The 18,983-nt window shown below is 42.8% G+C and overlaps 1 long non-coding RNA gene across 3 annotated transcripts in view; it reads right to left on the bottom strand.

The window, feature by feature from the left end:
* Nucleotides 1-7,456: 7,456 nt before the first annotated feature.
* LOC109500827 overlaps nucleotides 7,457-18,983 on the bottom strand; it is a 28,868-nt gene continuing 17,341 nt past the window's right edge. The window contains exons 4-5 of one of the 3 annotated variants that reach the window (XR_006599573.1): nucleotides 17,568-17,699; nucleotides 16,237-17,101 (exon numbers count right to left, since the gene is read on the bottom strand). This is a non-coding gene — a long non-coding RNA (uncharacterized LOC109500827). Of the gene's footprint in view, nucleotides 11,615-16,236; nucleotides 17,700-18,983 lie in introns of those variants that run through there. The other 2 variants (XR_002743077.2, XR_002743076.2) reach the window with 2 other exon arrangements.

The raw sequence follows: 18,983 nt of genomic DNA on the forward strand, positions 1-18,983 counted from the left end.
CGCCGTCAACTAGCTTTTCGTTATACCAAAACAATTAGACATAGATCCGAACTAGTGTCTTGAAACTGCATTCCTTCCTGGAAAGCTGACGGACTAGTCCGGTCACCTTTCCCTCTCGTGTTTCAGGACTCAAGCTGACCTCCCTAGCGACCTCTGCTGGTCATAACAATTTATGATGAGAGTACTGGGAGGATTTCCCCCAAATGGGCGGTAGGGTTCGGTATGCAAGAGCAATGAGCCCTTTCCATTCGGTTAACTGGACGAGTAGAATTTTGAAATATAACGAAACGAACTACCCTACAATTACCCTCAACAATAAAGGCGAAGAAACGTTCAAAAAAGAGTTCCTATTTTGATGGACGCTCTCTGAAGAGCGTTTTGCGATGCCTTGTGGGATTCTCGTCTAACCTCGGTCTTGGCATCCCCTTGCCTCAGCATAGTACCTGGTATACAATAGGAACTCCGTAAACGCTTGGCAACCTGAATATTCAGGTGTTTTGCTACATAATGTTTTGAAATGAGATACAAAATAATAGAAGATTGCCCCACCATGGGGGACTCGTGGGGTAGTAGGAAAACTGCCGGGCAAGAATGCAAGTATGCCACTTCTCGTTGTGTTACGATAGATACAAGGAAAGAACGCAAAAGAGACAGGGTCTCGCTATGTTGCCCAGGCTGGAGTGCAGTGGCTATTCACAGGCGCGATCCCACTACTGATCAGCACGGGAGTTTTGACCTGCTCCGTTTCCGACCTGGGCCGGTTCACCCCTCCTTAGGCAACCTGGTGGTCCCCCGCTCCCGGGAGGTCACCATATTGATGCCGAACTTAGTGCGGGCACCCGATCGGCATAGCGCACTACAGCCCAGAACTCCTGGGCTCAAGCGATCCTCCTGCCTCAGCCTCCCGAGTAGCTGGGACTACAGGCGCGCGCCACCGCGTCCGGCAAGGATCCTGAGCCTAGGGAGGATTCTCCAGCCTGCCGGCTGCAAGTCGTCACAATTTCCAACAGCAGAAGGTGACTGTAAATTCGAAGGGCGCCGATGCCGTTTCAGAAGAAACCGGGAATTGTAGATGCTAAGGGGTGCTGCCATAAGACATACGGTACAGGGCATTACTGCATCGTAGGGCACAGTAAACCATGCTGAAGAACTCAAAATGTGAAATAAACCATTTGGAGAGTTTAGGAAAGAGTGGGAGCCAAGTTTGTGCTCCAAACTGCAAAAGTGAGAGGTCCGGCTAGACATAAACAATACTAAAGTTATTATGTTGGCTCTGAAGGCATTCCCAAAAGATCGCCTAGATATCTTGCATAAAAACATACGAGTAAAACTCCACAGTGAAAGGGACGACACTCAGGTGTTTCTTTAAAAACAAAAACTGAAGTACTCAGCAAAACTCCCTCCTTAGGGCACTAGACCGATAAGATAGGAGCAGGAACACTAAGTAATACAGGGAACGTCTGCCTATCAACTAATTCATTCATTTCTTCTGCTTTGTCTGTCAAGGAAAGTGGGCATCAGAAAGAGCATGCAAGAAAATACTTAAGGGAGAGAACTAGATCAAGATAAGAGTAAAAATGACCTGAGAACTGCATCAATTACTATTGAATTCTATCATTCTAGTTTTTGAATTTCTTTGAGAAAATTCTGAACCAGGAATACTTGAGGACTTGTTGGGGGGAAAAGAGGAAACAGGAGGTGGGTAAATCATCTGATTTTCAAAGAGTAGATAAAAGTGACTATTTGAAACCACAAACAGGTGCTATTAACATTTGGCCCAACCAAAAATTTAGAGAAAATTATTAATGGGTGACTTATGAGCACCTAGAATCATGATTCTCGAACTTTAGTGTGCATTCAGTAATTACTGTGGAGATAATTAAAGTTAATTCCTGGGCACCACACCCAGAGTTATTCATTAACGTTGGCTCAAGGTATCTGCATTTTTCACTGCCAAGATGAAAGGGGCCTCTGGCCCATACTTGAAAGTTCATTGATCTCTAGAAGATGAAGTGGTGATCACTAGGAACCAATGTAGTTTCACTTAAAATAAGATTAAAAAAAATTTTTTTTTCAACGTTTATTTATTTTTTTTGGGACAGAGAGAGATAGAGCATGAACAGGGGAGGGGCAGAGAGGGAGGGAGACACAGAATCAGAAACAGGCTCCAGGCTCCGAGCCATCAACCCAGAGCCTGACGCGGGGCTCGAACTCACGGACCGCGAAATCGTGACCTGGCTGAAGTCGGACGCTTAACCGACTGCACCACCCAGGCACGCCTAAAATAAGATATTTAATCTTACTTTCTACTCAATTCATGGAAATATTCTATACGTAGTCTTTGAGATTTTTTTAAATTTGAGGTAAATTCACTAACATAAAATTCACCATTTTAATTCATCATTTTAAAGTGCACAATTCAGTAGTTCTGAAAATATTTACAATGTTGTGCAACCATCTCTGCTATCTAGTTCCATAAAATTAGGGTGCATTTGTCACTTAAGACCTACCCACCCACTTTGGAAGTTTCCAGTGGACACTTTTCACCACAACAGTGAGAAATAAATTTGTGAGGGGAGCCTCAGCATCCTTGAAAAGCTCCGCGATCACATTTCTCTGTAGGCCAGAACCTACTGTGGGGAACTGTTGCTACTAGCTTGGGAATCCTAAATGCAATGGGAATAACTGGATGGTGAATTGTCAGGGTCCAAATGGCAGCATTCCATCACCAAAGGCAAACTGGGTATAATTAGCATAGTGGGCAGCAAAGTCAAAACAGCAATCAGATTTGTCTGACTGGAGACCTGTTATGCTGGCTGTTTGATCATGGTGTTCCTAGCAGAAAAAATATATGGGAAGCCTACTAAATTCTCACTTGATCTCACTATAAGAGTTCTAGCTCAAGTGAACCAAAATCTAGCCTGAATCATAAAAAGTCATAGCCCTTCAATCAATTTCCAGACTTGATCAAGTTTACAGGCCCAGCGCCCCTTGAAAGAAAGGGAGTCCAGGTCCCCTTAAGGAAGGACCCTAGTAAACTTCCAAAAGTTTATACTGTTAATCTCTCTCTTAGTCTTCCCCAAGCGGACCTATGAATGTTTAACAGGGTAACTATGGTTTGGGATAAAAAGAAATGGTCAGTAAATCATAAAACTGAGTGTTTTTATTTTATTTTTGAGAGAGTATGAATGGGGAGGTACAGAGATGGGGGGGACTGGGGCGGGGGGGGGGGACAGTGTATTCAAAGCAGGTTCTGCGCTGACAGTAGTGAGCCAGATGAGGGACTCAAACTCATGAACAGGGAGATCATGAGCTGAGATGAAGTCAGATTCAACCAACTGAGCCACCCAGGCACCCCTGAATCATAATTTTTTTAAAAAAAATCCCTTTTGGGGATTGCTGGACACTGACTCTGTCCTGACCCTAATTCTGAGACACCCAAAATGTCACCTTGGTCCACCAATCAAAGTAGGGGCTTATGGAGGTCAGGTGATAAATCAAATTTTAGCTCAGGTCTGCCTCACAGTGGCCCCAGTGGATCTCCAAATCTACCTTGTGGTTATTCCCCAATACTAGAATGTATGATTGGAATAGACATACTCAGCAACTGTCAGAATACCTACACAGCTTCTCTGGCCTGTGGAGTGAGGGCTATTATGGTGGGAAAGCTCAAGTGGAAATCACTAAAACTGCTTCTACCTAGGGAAATAATAAACCAAACACAATACCACATTCCTGGAAGGGTTGCAAAGATTAGTGCCACCATCAAGGACTTGAAAGATGCAGTGGTGGTGATTCCCCACATTCCACTGAACTCACCCATTTGGTCTTTGCAGAAGACCAATGGATCTTGGAGAATGACAGTGGATTACTATAAACTCAACCAGATAATGACTTCAACTGGAGTTGCTACACCATAGTCTCATTGCTTGAGCAAATCAACACATCCCCTAGTACCTGGTAGGCAGCTATTGATCTGGCAACGTCTTTTTTTCCACCTTTGTTAATAAAGACCACCTAGAGCAATTTGCTTTCACCTGGGAAGGCAGCAATCACTCTTCTACTTTAGGGGTATCAACTCTCCAGCCCTATATCATAACTTAGGTTCACAGGGTTTTGATCTCCTTTCCCTTCCACAAGATAACACACTGGTTCGTTACACTGATGACATTATGCTGGTTGAACTAGTATGTTGCACATGGTACAACAAAAAAGAGGTACAATGCCCAGTGGGCCTTTTGAATTTTGGAGACAACATATCCTTCATTTGCGTATGCTACTCAGGTCCATTTACCGAGGGACCCAAAAACCTGCTGGTTTTGAGGTACAATAATGATTCCATTGAACTGGGAGTTTAGACAGCTGCCTTTTCCACTTTGGGCTCCTCGTACCTCTGAATCAATGGCAAAGAAGGAGTTATGGTGCTTACTGGGGTGATTTATTGTTCCTGACTACCAAGGGGAAATCTGCTACTCCACAGTGGAGGTAAGGAAGAGTATGTCAGCAATACAGTAGAAATTTATTATGGGGGCACCTAGGTAGCTCAGGTGGTTAAGCATCTCTTTTATTTAAAAAAACTTTTTTATGTTTCATTTATTTTTTTAAATTTTTTTTCAACGTTTATTTATTTTTGGGACAGAGAGAGACAGAGCATGAACGGGGGAGGGGCAGAGAGAGAGGGAGACACAGAATCGGAAAGAGGCTCCAGGCTCTGAGCCATCAGCCCAGAGCCCGACATGGGGCTCGAACTCACGGACCGCGAGATTGTGACCTGGCTGAAGTCGGACACTTAACCGACTGCGCCACCCAGGCGCCCCATGTTTCATTTATTTTTGAGAACAAGAGAGACAGAGCATGAGCAAGGAGGGGCAGAGAGAGAGAGAGAGAATCCAAAGCAGGCCCCAGGCGCCAGGCTCCAAGCTGTCAGCACAGAGCCCGATGAAAGCCCAACACGGGGCTAAAACTCATAGACTGCAAGATCATGACCTGAGTTGACATGGACACTTAACTTACTGAGTCACCTGGGTGTCCCTAAGCATCTGACTCTTGATCTTGACTCAGGTCATAATCCACAGTTTGTGAGATCGAACCCCTTTTTGGGCTCTGCGCTGACAGAGTGGAACTTGCTTGGGATTCTCTCTCTCCCTCTCTCTCTGCCTCTCCCCTCAAAATAAATAAATAAACTTAAAAATAAGTATGGTTTAGGAAGACATAAATGAATATCTAGTTGACAAGGGATGGACTTGTGATAGTTAATTTTATGTGTTAGCTTGGCTGGGCCACCATGCCTAGATATTTGGTCAAACATTTATATTGTTTGTTGTAGTTGTTGTTTGTTTGTATAGTAAACCAAACACTTCAGTTTTTTTTTTTTACTGAACTAATTTTTTCCACTTTTTGTGTTTAAATACACTCTAAAGAAAATTTACCATCTAAACTATTTTTAAAATACATTTTTTAAATGTCTTTATTTATTTTTGAGAGACAGAGTGTGAGTGGGGAGGGGCAGAGAGAGAAGGAGACACAGAATCTGAAGCAGGCTCCAGGCTCTGAGCTGTCAACCAGAGCCTGACATAGGGCTCAAACCCAAAAGCTGTGAGATCATAGCTTAACCTACTGAGCCACCCAGGTGCCCCAAATATATAATGTTGTAAACCATCACCACTATTCATCTTCATAGCTCTCTTTGTCTTGTAAATCTGAAACTCTATACCCATTAAACAACAACTCCCAATTTCCACTGCTCTCAGCCCCTAGAAACCTGCAAGCTAACAGCTCTACAACTTTGACTACTTTAAATACCTCATATAACTGAAATCATACATTTGTCTTTCTGTGATGGGGTTATTTCACTTAGCATAATGCTCTCAAGGTTCATCCATGCTGTAGCATGCTAGAATTTCCCTCCTTTAAAAACATTTTTTTTAATGTTTATTTTTTTATTTTTTTATTTTTTTTAAAGAGAGTCAAGTTTGGAAACTTTTTTTAATGTTTATTTATTTTTGAGAGAGAGAAAGAGCACAAGCAGGGCAGGGGCAGAGAGAGAGGGAGACACAGAATTCAAAGCAGGTTGCAGGCTCTGAACTGTCAGCCCAGAGTGCAACGTGGGGCTCGAACTCATGGACTGTGAGATCATGACCTGAGCTGAGGTCGGACGCTCAACCGACTGAGCCACCCATGCGCCCCAATGTTTATTATTTTTAAGAGAGAGAGACACACATCTCTCGCGCGCACACGAATGGAGGAGGGGCAGAGAGAGAGGGAGACACAGAATCTGAAGCAGGCTCCACGCTCTGAGCTGCCAGCACAAAGCCCGATGTGGGCTCAAACTCATGAAATGCGAGATCATGACCTGAGCTGAAGTAGGACGCTCAACTGATTGAACCACCCAGGCGCCCCTACAATTTCCTTCCATTTTATGGATGAATAATATTCCATTGCATGTATATACCACATTTTGCTTATCCGTTCATCTATCAGTGGACACTTGAGTTGCTACAACATGTTAGCTATTGTGAATAATGTTGCTATGAACATGGGTGTGCAAATATCTCTTCAAGACCTGTTTTAAATCCTTTTCAGTACGTACCCAGAAGTAGAATTGCTGGATTATATGGTAGTTCTATTTTTAATTTTTTGAAGAACCATCATACTGTTTTCCACAATGGCAATACCGTCTCACATTTCCACCAACAGTGCACAAGTATTCCAATTTCTCTACATTCTTACTCATGCTTCTTATTTTCTGTGTTTTTTTTCAAATTTTTTATATTTGCCATTCTAATATTTATGTATTTGCCATTCTAATGGGTGTGACGTGATATCTTGTAATATTAATTTCTATTTCCCCAGTGATCAATGATGTTGAGCAGCTTTTCATATGCTTATTGGCCATCTGAATATCTTCTTTGGATAAATGTCTATTCAAGTCCTTTAAAGCAGAAATTTCTTTTGTATTTAAAAAAATTTTTTAACTAAAAATTTTTTTTTAGAATTAAAGCTAATTTAATTTATTTTAATTTATTTTTTTTAATTTACATCCAAGTTAGTTAGCATATAGTGCAACAATGATTTCAGGAGTGATTCCTTAATGCCCCTGACCAATTTAGCCCATCCCCCCTCCCACAACCCCTCCAAGTAACCAACCTTCTGTTTGTTCTCCATATTTAAGAGTCTCTTATGTTTTGTCCCTCTCCCTGTTTTTATGTTATTTTTGCTCCTCTTCCCTTATGCTCATCTGTTTTGTCTCTTAAAGTCCTCATATGAGTGAAGTCATATGATATGTGTCTTTCTCTGACCAATTTCACTTAGCATAATACCCTCTAGTTCTATCCAAGAAATTTCTTTAAAAAAAACAACAAAGCTTATTTATTTATTTTGAGAGAGCACAAACATGCACAAGTGGGGGAGGTGCAGAGAGAGAGAAAGAGAGAGAGAGAATCCCAAGAAGGCTCTACCTGCCAGCATACAGCCTGACATGGGGCTCAAACTCAGAACCATGAGATCATGACCTGAGCCAAAATCAAGAGTCAGACATTTAACCAACTAAGCCACCCAGGCACCCCTTGAAGCAGAAATTTCTAATTTTCCCCATATATGCAGTTGCTTTTGAATGTCATAGTCTTTGTCATCTGGCTCCCCAAAGGGGGAAAAGAAAAAGGAAAAATATAAGAGAGGAGAAAAAGGGTGCTGACCCTTGCAATCCCCTGGAAGTTAGCAGGGGCTTCCAACAATGGTGGGAGATGCAACAACAATGGCCACCTACCTCTTTTCCTGCACCTCTGTGACCAGAAACTGCAATGGTCAGTCAGAGCATAGATGCTCAATATTTGGAAAACTGGGTCCTTTTGTGCATTCTGGCTGCCAAACGCCATGCAAGCTGCTCCAGGAATATGTATACATCTGCCTGCTGTGGGGCTAGGCGCTGAAATTGACAAAAGTTAACCACAGTTTACCATCCAAGACTTTTTCTGGAAGTTGCAGCCACTCAGTTCTGAAATAGGTACCCTAGACAGACTCTGCCAGTTGTTGTCTGCTATCCTTCAGTTGTTGTCTAGGTGGAGAGACAGATTCCTGGTGCTTTCTACTCTACTATTTCCCCAGAATCCTCTCTTTTGAACTAATTTTGGTAAGTCTTTATTTATTCCTTGTTGTTTGTGGCCACTGAAGTTCTGTTCCATTAGAATAATGTGCCACTAATGGTTTGACAGAGATTTCCTTAAATGTTTGAACCAACCAACCAACCAAACAAAAGAATTCTCTCTGATTTTGCAGAATGGACTATGTTGGGGTACTTCAACATTTAGCATGTCAGTTTATAACTCTGCCTTAGCCTTCATTTCCTTCTTGTTCTGAGCCTGAAGTCCAGCCCAAAGTGAGAGCTTAGTGAGAGGTCTCTTCTGAGCACGCATTCTGCCTTGGGCATGTATTTGACCTTCTGGATTCCCTGGAATATACCAGAGTTGCCAGTCTATATTCCTCCAAGTGCCTCCTTCCTCAGCTTCTTTCTTCTTAGCCTTTTTGATCTATTTTTTGCCCTATTAACTCTTGCCATGGCTGGCAGGAGCTAATACATTTGCTTTTAAATGCTTTCAACAAATACTGCTTGTGAAGCCTTTCTGGCGCTGGAAAAACCCCTATGTAGTTAAAACAAAGGAAAACTTTCGAAGTGATCCTTTAGGGAGCCACCAGGAAGGTCAAAATGGACAACAATTTTTTGATAATTATATCTGTAATATTTCATCTGCTGTCAGCACTTTGCACCAAGAATGTGAACCCCCCAAAAAGTAAAGAACAAGAAAAGCATTGTTTTGGAGAGACAGTGCTATTTTTAAATCAATGACATGTGTACTCTAAAGATAACAGAGTTATAAACATTAATATGACTATTTATATGCTCTTGAGATGGATGAGGCCCTTCAAAGTAAACACCCAAAGTATAAACCATAAAGGTTAAGACTAATAGAATAGTTGTGAATACATACAACTTTTAAGTTAGTGTATATCAAAAATATTACACCATTAACACAAACTCTTTTTTTAAAAAAAAAATGTGGTCAACATCATGAAATACTGAACTTCTTTCATGGATATTGTAGGAAATTGTAGTAAAGTATAACCAAGTATCAGGAGGGTGGCTGAAATAGACATTCTCTAATGGTGTTTTTGTACATGTTTTGTACAAATGTACAAGTGTATTTGTAACTGAAAACCATGCCTTAACCCAGGACAGAGTTTTTCGTATTGGCGATTTCAGGCATGCAAGCAGGCTAATGAATTAAATATACTCAGCAGAGCATAACAAGAATGCTAAAACTCACCTTACATGGATCATTTTTAAAAGATGGTCTCCTCCTCACCCTCAACAAGACAGAAGCTCTACAAGGACAATAATTTGTCTATACTGTTTCTGCTTATCTAGTATAAATATATGATCTGGTAAATATTCGGCACTTACTTAAACAATTTTTTGAATGGGTAGATGGCTAGATGAATGGATGGATGAGTTCTAAATTCTTATAGTTTAAAGAAATACAAACCATGAGAAAAGGTATCAACCCTAAAAACTGGTTCAACATGAAAAGTTCTTAAAGAAAAAAAAAAAGCACAAGTATATTACAGAAGACAGTTACTGTAATGAGTTCTTCCTGACCTCATAGGGGTTTTTTTCAGGTACAGACTAACCTTGACCCCTCTCATGTATTTTCATGTGTTTTCTATTGCTACCGTAGCAAAGTACCACAAATTCAGTGGGTTAAGCAACACACATTTATCATACAGTTCTGAAGGTCAGAAGTCCGGGATGGGTCAGCAGGGCTGCATTCTTTCTGGAGGCTCTAGGAGAGAATTGGTTTCCTTGCTTTTCCCAGCTTCCAGAAGCTGTCCACAGTCTTTGGTTGGTGGCTTTGCAGGACTCCAATCTCTACTTCCAGGCTGTATTTATCTTCTTCTCTGACTCTGATTGTCTTGCCTCCCTTCTTCACAAGGATTCTTGTAATTTCACTGGGCCCCCTGGGATATTCCAGGATAATCTCCCCATCTCAAGATCCTTAATTTACTCATACCTTTTACCATGTAAAGTAATATATCGTAGGTTCCAATACGAGGATGTAGACATCTTGCGGGGGGAGAGGTCATTCATTATTCTGCCTACCACACTTCAGTTACAGAAAGCTGAGAAGTTCTCCTAGAGGTTGTGGAAAAGACTGAAGGGGAATAGAAACTCCAAAGCCAGCAGAGATGGCAACTCAAATGCAGTCCTTATAGTCACAGTTAAGCCATTCTGGGCTAAATTTAGGGATCCATTGGGGGGGGTAGGGGGGGTAGCGGCATTGGGAGGGGGTAAAAAATGTTCAAAGTATTTTTCTATTTTCTGGGTGGAGTGGGGTAAAGATTTAAAAAGTAAAAATGCATTTCTGTATATTTCCATTTAGTGAAAGTGCATTGATTTGGAGGTGACTTTTAAAGTCTTCAAATGTCCTGAAGAATTGGAGTAGGACTTAGTCCATGAAGTTGTAGAGGGTAGACCCAGAAGCACCAGAAGAAGATATTTGTTCAAGGAGGGCCTTTTCTAACAGTTATTTTTGTTTAAAAAAAAGAATCACCTCAAAAAAATGGAATACCATTAGCTTTATGAAAAGCTTACTACACTGTCCCTTTCCTTGTTATTTTACAAGTGGTGTAAATCTGTGTTTAGTGCTTAGTCTTTAAATTCCCAATAGATTATCAGATTAATGTTAAGACTGATGTGGATATTTGATCAACTTCCGCAGCCCCTAAAATGTCTGAATTTAAAAGGGAATCCTTTAAAAGACAGTTCTTTCATAGAGGTGAAATTACAATCACAACCAAGAACTTCTGACAACTTGAAAATTCTATTCCTTCAAACTTTGCTCATGTATTTCCTTTTTAAAATGAGATAGGGACACCAGCCTTGCTCGAGGCAGCTCGGTGGCGGGCGCTGAGGTTTTGCTCTCCGCAACACTGAGTTCGCATGCAGCCGCGCGCGGGGGGCTCGAAGTTACCGGCGCTTCCTTCCATCTCTAACGTCGGCTTTTGGCAATCCAAGAATCGAGGGGAGACCGGGTGACGACATTCGGCCACGCTGGCCCCTTACCTCTGCTCTCACAAGGGCGTCTGGGCGCCCTCTAAGTTGTCCCCGCCACCCAAGGAAGGAGTAGCAGGGTACCCCGTCGGAAGCTCAGCCCTATCCATAAACAGTTGAATGTAAGGATTCGGGTGAAAGGCTGCTGATCTGTCAGATCTTCCGTCTGCAATATTTGAAAGCAAAAACTTTGACCTAACAGTGGTGAAAGAAGGTAACCTTTCCTGGCAGGACGTGGGGAGGAAACGTCTGGGGAAACAGTGGTAACAGAGCAGCAAGCTGGACCGCCGCCAGGTGAACTTGGGCAATCTGGGGTCAGAGGCGCCTTTTTTGCGCTGTGGCCCGGCAGCCATTTTCTCCAACAGGCTGTGAGTGAACGAGCAGCCCCTGTTGGCGGCGAGGGTGATTAACAGTCTTTAGCAGAGAAGTTTTGGCGATGGTCCGATAGGGGTCAGCAATGAGGTGGCTACTAAACGCCAAATATCCTGTGTCATCGGGTGAGTTTTAACCCTAAAGGAGACACAAAATAGGAGACAAACGTAAAAGACTGGGGAGAGTCAGTAATATAGGCCACTTACATTTCACTTATTTTTAATGCGCCTATTAGTCGGCTCCTGAGCACATAAAAGATGTGGGGAAGCTTCTGCCGTTTATTTAGGAGACACAGGCTTCTCAAATCCAGAGAGCCAAACAAAAGAGACGGGGTCTCGCTATGTTGCCCAGGCTGGAGTGCAGTGGCTATTCACAGGCGCGATCCCACTACTGATCAGCACGGGAGTTTTGACCTGCTCCGTTTCCGACCTGGGCCGGTTCACCCCTCCTTAGGCAACCTGGTGGTCCCCCGCTCCCGGGAGGTCACCATATTGATGCCGAACTTAGTGCGGACACCCGATCGGCATAGCGCACTACAGCCCAGAACTCCTGGGCTCAAGCGATCCTCCTGCCTCAGCCTCCCGAGTAGCTGGGACTACAGGCGCGCGCCACCGCGCCCGGCGCTCAGAGAGCCTGCAAAGAAGTACTAGAGGCTGTGGTAGGATGACGTTATCTGGAGGCGGAGCAGGGGCGGGGCTGCGGGAATGGATACGCCCAGTGCGAGGCGGTCCGGAGGCTGAAGTCGTGTGACGTCTTCGGGGATGGGTTGCTGTCCTGCTTTACGAGGCTCCGAGCGCGTGAAGCCGCTTTCGCTGTTCGGGCTTAGGCTCTGGGTGTGTTGCTCCGAACGCTGTGTTCCTGTACTTAAGCCAGGCTTTAATACATACTGCACCTTTTCGAGGAAGTTACTTACCAGGGAACCATCTGTCCCTAAATGTCTCATTGTCCACAGCAAGCAGGTCCTTTCTCCGTACAGCTGTAAGAGGAAGTGTAACCCGTAGTAGCAAGGGGTTGGGGGTCCGCAAAAGTGCCGGGGCCCGCTCACTTTTCACTACTGAAATGCAGGAAGCTTAAGGGAACGATCTGCTTTTGTCGTCCCCGCATGTTCTTTGCCCGTTATTGTTGGAGAAAAATCGTGTCTGGGTGGATGGGCGCAAGGATTAGGATTTGGCAGCCTGGAGGGTTTTTCGGAACAGGTCTAGGTTAGGAAGGGGTAAGGAGAAGAAGGAAAAAGGGATTTCCAACCATAGTAGATCTCCAACCACCAGACTTCTCTGTCCGGTCACGATCTTCCCCATTCCTGTTTTCTTCTGGAAGGTAGTCCCGACTTCCCCCTCCGTTGCGTCACCTAACTGCTCCCTCCTTCATAGATAAATTAAAGGCCTTCAGAAAAACTTAGTCAACTTCTTGCCACTCCCTCCTCTAATACATCTTCAAGGAAGGACAACTTTGTTGTCGCTTCCTATCTCAAATCCAGTAGGTAAAAATTCCTCCATCAGTCATTTCCACACCCATCCTCTCTCTCTCTCTCTTTCACTTGTGGAGATACTGAGCTTTCTTTCATCTTAAAAGCTCTCCTTTGGCCTTGCCTCTCTTTCCAAATGGAATCTGTGTTGTTTTCATGGCTGCACTTTTTTGAAAGCATGTTATACAATTACTACATTCACTTCCTAACATTCCATCTTTAGTCCACAGTCCACCTATACACGAAAACTATTCTGATGCTCCCATGCCTAAGCTCCCAACTGGCAGATCTAAGGGACCCTGTAAGACCTCTGTCCACATAATTTATCACCCCCACCCCCAGTTTGTGTCATTTATGACCACTACCTCCTCCTTGAAATGTTCTTTTCCCTGGTTCTTGTTGACAGCCTCTGACAGGTCCTCCAAAGCTTTGGCAGTCTCTCCTCTGCCAACTCTATAAATGTTGCTGTTCCTTGTAGCTCCCTTCTAAATCTTTATTTTCTTGCTATGCTTTTCATGAGTGATCTCACCAATTGTCGAGGCTCTCAAATCTATAGCTCCAATATGATGCTCTTTCCAGAGCTCCAGATCTATATTTTTAGTGGCCTACTGGATGTCATCTTGAAATCATTCAACACTTCAAATTCAACTTGTGCAAGTAAGACTGACCATCTTCTGATTCCTACCTCCAAACTTGCCTGGCCAATTTCCCATATTCTCACTCTTTGCCAAAATATTTATTTGGTCATTTCAGAACTCTTTCAGTCGTCCTTGACCACTGTTTCATTCATTTAACAGCAGATATTTTTTTCTTGCCTATCCAATGACAGGTACTGTGCTAGATGATAGAGATGAGATGTGATGAAAACAGACACTTGGGGGAAACAAACAAAAAACAGCAACACACACACACACACACACACACACGGATACTTATCCCAGTGTATGCGCTGTGATAAGTATCATTCAGGAAACAAAGTGCTGAGAGAAAAGCAATGATGGCAAGAATGGGGAAGGGACATACTTTAGAGAAAGTAGTCAGGTAAGCCTCCTTGAGAAAGTGTCATTTAAACTGAGACCTGAAGAATGAGCTATCAGTTAAGGTACTTCAATTGCCAGCAATAACGGTTATGTGTAAACCAAAGTAAAGGAACTCCTCTGAAGAAGGAACTGATATAAAGGAAATGGGGGAAATGTGGCAGAATGGTAGTTATCCCTGTCTGTTCTCACCTTTTACTAATATTTAGTTGGGTAGATGAAATCCCACTTAGAGACTGATGGGATTTGATGTAAGGTCCAAGAGTGAAAGGTCAAGAAACAATTGTTGAGACATTTTTGGTGCAAAAAAAGGTGGTTTTATTAAAGCATGGGTACAGAACCTGTGGGCCGAAAGAGCTGCACTGGGATTGTGAGGAACAACCAGTTACATACTTTTAAGTTTGTTGGGGCAGTAGAGACAAAGAAAGTTTCCAAAAGGATTTTCATTATGTTAAGACTTACAGGATCCTGGAGGCCTAGCTTCTGTCAAGCTAAGGTTCCTCTTTGCCACTAGTAAAGTATTAACATTAAGACAGTTGGGAGTTCCTAGAGGAATGTCATACTCAGTCTGTCTTAAGTATTTGTCAGTGGGCTGCAAGTTGTAAGGAAATTTAATTTTATCTACACTTTTTTTTGCCTCTGTTCTCCACATCAGAAACCACATTTCCCAGTTTCTCCCACAACCAAGCATGTTCAAGTTCTCACCAATGGAATATGTGTGCAAGTGATAGTTGCAGCCTCTGCATCATTTACTTACAAATAAATCTTTTGTCCTCTACTTCTGCCATTTTGCCCTTCCCCAGAGCTAGATGGCGCCAGTGCAACCCCACAGCAGTGCCCCAGCTTTATGCAAATGAAGAAAGTATCCTAGGGTATATAGCAGAGCATCAAGAGGAAAGAAACCAGGGTCCATTAACGACCTAATGGAGCTGAGCCACCCTGCCAGCCTTGGTCACTTCTACCTCTGGACTGTTACATGAGAATTAAGCTTCTGTCTCATTTAAATTACTGTATTTGAGGGGGGCAATCTCCTATTATTGTAGCATACTCAATACTCTAATGGATATAGGGAAGCTCACAGATGACAACCCTGACTAACCAGAACTCAGAAAGGACAGGAACAAAAAGAGCTATAGGCATCTGCAGCTTACCCTGATTGGACAGATCAGCCTCAACCTCCTGTAAGAAGGGTCTGATTTTCTAGTTTGAGTCCTGTGCCCTCCTACAACCTCTATATTCATATCCACTTTTATTATAATTATGTTGTAAATAAAACTTTTATGTTCTGTTTTTCTCATTTGTCAATATACTTTTAGTGGCAGTATAAGCCTCTCAATTTGATGCATAGCTTATAATGATTTAAATCTAACGACGGTCAATTACACTAACCAGTTTTCAATCATTCTATACATTTTACCTGCATTGTTTTATAGATTAGTAATATGTAGAACATCCAGTGTTAAGTCAAGTATTCACAAGCCTGAATTGGTGTTTGCTTTTTTTTTTTTTTTAAGGTTTTGTAACTTTTTCTTCCAGCTTTATTGAGATGTAATTTACAAATAGAATTGTAAGTTATTTAAAGCGTACAACATGAATATATATATTATATATATTAAAAGGATTCCTTCCATCAAGTTAATACAACCATTACCTCACATATTTCCCTTCTTCCCCTTTTGGTAAGAACATTTAAGTTCTACTCTCTTAGCAAATTTCAATTATGCAATACAGTGTTAAAGTGTTATAGTCACCATATTATACATTAGATCCTCAGACTTTTTTCATCTTATAACTGAAAGTTTGTACCCTTTTACCAACTTCTCCCTATTTCCTCCCTCCCCAACCCCTGCTCAACCACTTTTCTACTCTTGTTTTTATGAGCTTGACATTAAAAAAAAAAAAATCCACATTTAAGTGATACCATGCAGTATTTTTCTTTTTCTGCCTAACTTATTTCACTTAGCATATGCCCTCCAGTTTTATCCATGTCACAAATGACAAGATTTCCTTCCCTCTCTCTCTTTTTTAATGCTTATTTATTTTTGAGAGAGACAGACAGAGTGCAAGTTGGGGAAGGGCAGAGAGAGAGTGGGAGACACAGAATCTGAAGCAGGCTCCAGGCTCTGAGCTGTCAGCACAGAGCCGGACGTGGAACTCGAACGCACAAACCGTGAGTTCACGACCAGAGCAAAAGTCAGACACTTAACCGACTGAGCCACCCAAACGCCCCAAGATTTCTTTGTTTTTAAAGACTGAATAATATTCCATCATTATGTATATATAGATAAGCATTTTCTTTAATCCATTAATCCATTGATGGATACTTAGGTTGTTTGCATACCTTCACTATTGTAAATAATGCTGCAGTAAACACAGAAGTACAAGTGTCTCTTCCAGATAATGGCTTCCTTTGGATATACACCCAGAAGTGGGATTGCTGGATCACATGGTAGCTCTATTTTTCATTTCTTGAGGGACTTCTATACTGTTTTCCATAATGGTTGAACCAGTTTACATTTCCACCAACAGTGCACATGGGTTCCCTTTTCTCCACATCCTGGACACCATTTATTATCTAGGTTGTGCCTTGTTGTTTTAACCTATGTGCACGTTTTTTTAAAGTTAACTTTTATTTATTTAAGTAATCTCTGCACCCGATGTGGGGCTCCAACTCAGCACCCAGAGATCAAGAGTCACATGTTCGTCCATCTGAGCCAGGCAGGCACCCCTAGGTTGTTTACTTGTAAATAGTTCAACAAACTAGGTCTTGTCTGGCTATTTGAGGTTTTGCTTCTTCAAAACATAACCTGAATGAGTTAATTTTTAGGTGCTTATTAAACATTAGCACTCATCCCAAATGGTTTGTCTCCATACGTCCACAAAAATCCACTCCATGGAGCTCAAAACTTTTATACATTAGTCCTTCTGGGACACTAAACGACGAAGAGCGTGGAGTCAGACGAAGAGGCTTTCTGCCCAGGTCGGGAGAAAGGGCTTTAGGGCAAGCGAGGTCCGAGCTTACGTCCTCAGCAGCCATCAGGCAAGAGTACCCGACAAGGCTGAGGCTGGCCAGGGCCGAAGAGGCCTCAGTTGCTAGGCCCGAGAGAACACCCAGGAGGCTCCCTGTGGCAGAAGACAAGCAGGCTCAGAGGTCACAGAGAAAAAAAACTGGTGCAACCTGGGTACGATTGCCAGCCAGGATCGCGCAAGTTTACTCCCGGGCTGCAGAAGGGGAGAGGAACCTGGAGGGGGAAGGCGGGGCCTCCGGGAACGAAGGTGGGCCACCAGGGGAGGGAGGGGCGAGGCCACTTCATGGAAAGGTGGGGCCTCCATAGGGAAGAGAGAGGCGAGACTGCCCTGGGAGGAGAAGGGGGCGGTCAGGGACCTGAAGTGGTTGGGAACGCTGGAGGCGAAGGGGGAGAGGGGGAGAGGAGGCGAGAGGCGGGGTTACCCAGCGAGCGAGAGGCTGGGCCCGCAGGGGAAGGGAGGGCGGCCGCCAGGGGGCGAGGCGGACAAAGTGCTCACTACCACCTGGGTCCCAGAATCTGGCGGTCCGGTACTGGGCTGCATCATCCCCCCAAAAGCTCACCTGTCCCTGCCCTTTGACAGGCTGCCGGTTCGCCGCTGCTGACCACAGGAGGATCACTTGTAGGCGGCAGGATTTTCCTCAGGCTAGGTTATTTGCATTTCAGAGACAAGCCCCTGTGGGCTAACCTTGATTCTATTACATTTAATAAACGAACAATGCATTAACGAGAACGAACACTTGGACATAATAAACGTTTACTTCTTGGGCACACCCTACATGGAGGAAGAGCCTTTAATATGGTTAATGATATCTCATATATCCAGAAACTCTTTTCTTGTGGCAGGTTTTAAAACTTAAGAACAAATCCTAGTAGTGGGCAAAATTATTCACCCTGTCACTCCGCTGGACCGATAAATATAAAAGTTAAATTTGGGAGTGCTATTTTCTTCAATTTGAATACGTTTTGACTTTCATCCAACGGTTCTGCGGAAATGTTTTAACGTTTTAGAACTTAGTAGAACTCCATCCGAGCCTGGCTATTTATTACATTGATTCTGATCTGGTGGAATAAATCACATGCCCACACCAAAACTTCAAATCCTGATATTTAACACTTGATCGCAGATATTGATTCTTTACGCCAGCGTAGCAAAAGCTTTCTGCTGTATTTAATTTATTCATCTTGAAAGTATTAGAATGCATTAGAATGTTTCATTTTCATCAGATAGCGTTTGAAAGAGTGCTTCCTTTGTTTGGGGCCTCCGTAGACTTAGGCTAATGTCACGGCCAGCCAGAATAACTGGCAAATTGATTTACTTTTTCGTGACTTTCTATTCTCAAGGCTAATTATTTTCCCAGGTTAATATATCAGAACAGCCTGGCTTTTGGTAGGAAAACAAGTACTTTAAGTCGCATACTGCTTTCACTGACTAAGGTGAGAGACGATCAAGATAACACTCTTTGCTTAAATCACTCTCATCCAACAACTAGTTATCGAGCACGTGCAAGGTGCCCTGAAGTCTTAACTGTTGGTTAATATTGGGGATAAAGGTTAATTTTGAGAATAAAAGTGTAAACAGGGAAACAATGAATCTGCTTGATATGAAACAAATAATGTGAATTGGTTTATGTCTATTCACCTTAGACCCTGAGAAAGGGCATAATTTCTGAGAGGAATGACTGGAAAAGTATCTAATCTTGCATGACTGCTGGCCCCGAGTATGGCTAATATAAAAATCCTGAGGTTTTTCCTATGTGGAGTTGGTGAGGAGGGAAATATCTTCCCCTAGACTTCCTCCCCTTGTCATGAATGGGGGGAAGAACACTGAGACCTTCCCAAGTTCAAATAGCAACCTACTTTCACTTTTATTTTGGAGGGGGGAAATTTTAAGCTTTTCTCTGTGTGTACTGAAGGAACAGGCTGCTTGTGTCTGTTCAAATGAACCCCCTCACTAAATGAAAGAGCTGTAATTCATT

This window comes from Felis catus, chromosome B3 (assembly GCF_018350175.1).
Source record: "Felis catus isolate Fca126 chromosome B3, F.catus_Fca126_mat1.0, whole genome shotgun sequence".
NCBI lineage: Eukaryota > Metazoa > Chordata > Mammalia > Carnivora > Felidae > Felis > Felis catus.